Below are 1774 nucleotides of genomic sequence, written 5' to 3' on the forward strand. Positions count from 1 at the left end.
GATGTAATATATGGTGATTAACATAACAATAAAAAATTTTAAAAAAAGATATAATGGGGAAACATGGGTGGATTTCACTGCAGCAAAAAGAAAGTTGTCTGTTCCACAAACAACAACACACAGCATGAACAAAGATGTAATACATGAGATTAAATGTAAAGAAACAAGAAAGAATCAGCATCTAGAATATATAAGAGCTTCTGTAAACCAGCAAGAAAATTAGGAAGTTCAAAGGAAAAACTGAGCTAAGGATATAAATAGAAAATTCAGAGTAGACCCCCCTTCAGCTAAGAAGAATAGGAAAGAAAAATGTTTAACTACACTAATAGGTAGAGATATAAAAATCAAATAATAATGAAATACTGCTTGATACCCAGCAGTATGGCAAAAACTAAGAAGTCACATGATACGAAATGCTAGTGAGGCTGTGGGGGGAAACAGGGAAGACTTAGACTGTAATGGTGAGTTTATAACTGAGCAGCGATTTTCAAAAGCAGTCTGGAAGTACAAAGTGAAATTACATATTTATATACTCCATGGCCCTCTGTGATACCCTCTATAACTATATAATCCGCTCCTGGGTAACGTAGCCTCCAGAAATCCAGCATAGATGCATAAGGAGATGTAAAATTATGCTGATCACAATGTTTTGTTTGTTCGTTTGTTTATTATCGTAGCAGGATGTTGGAAACCATCCATCAGTCAACCATGAGGAATACAGATAACGAAAGAGTGGCTGCGCACCTGGGGTTGTCTCCAGAGGCTGACCTTCAGACAAAAGCTGAGGAAACCAAAATCCCTTCTGAAACGGAGAGGTAAAACAGGGCAGCCTCTAAAGAGATGCTTTCAAGTCTGCTACTACCGTGGGCAATTGAAGTTTGATCTCACAGACAGGCTCTGGAAAATTGTGGAAAACACATACCTCAGAATACTCTCAGCTCAGGACGAGAGAGCAAAGGTATTTCCGCACACCCAAGAGCAATTAAGTGGTGCCCAAGGGCTGTTAATTTCCAGGCACTCTGGTCTGTACTGCACCTCAGCAAAGTGAATTCCTGTAGCCCAAGGGCAAAACACACCAACGCTGCAAGAGTCAGCCATCTGAAATTTGTCCAGTAAACACAAAAACTCAAGAAAGTCAGAGGGGTTAGGCAGAACACCAGCAAGCATCTGCTACAGTGATTGTTGTAAGAGACTTAATACTACACTACAATTATCAATATTTGCACATGGCATCTTGGGTAGATTTCAAAATCAAGGTTGAATGAAAATTAAGAAAAACAATGAGTGTTTATAAAAACATACATAAAAAAATACTGTTTGTTTTCTAACTACACATACACCAAATACATACTAGGGAAGAAAGAGAGGGGCAGTATGTAGGTTGATGTTGATAGTCATAAACAGAAGGGCATAATCAATATATTTCTGGGGTTTTGAAAAAACAAAGTTTGCTGTATGACAAAGAAAATCAAGCCATACATAATGAAGTGGGAAAATACTGCAAGTGTAACAGAGATTTTTCTATAATCTGTTGAAGGTATGATGAATTGTATATTAAAAAAGGAATAATCTGAGAGAAAAATGAGTCAAAGACATCAACAAATAATTTGTAACATATAAAATCATGAGTAGCCTTATAAAAGATAGCAAACATAAAAACAGTGCAGCTATTAATAATTAAAGAAAAACAAATGCCTCAAAAGCAATGAAATTTTCTTCTTTTGGCTTCTCAAGTTAGCAAATACCTAAGGCAATACTTGCTTCCCAGGATATG

This window comes from Callorhinus ursinus, unplaced genomic scaffold (genome assembly GCF_003265705.2).
Source record: "Callorhinus ursinus isolate GAN/ISIS: 27379988/994484 unplaced genomic scaffold, GSC_fseal_2.0 scaffold6, whole genome shotgun sequence".
NCBI lineage: Eukaryota > Metazoa > Chordata > Mammalia > Carnivora > Otariidae > Callorhinus > Callorhinus ursinus.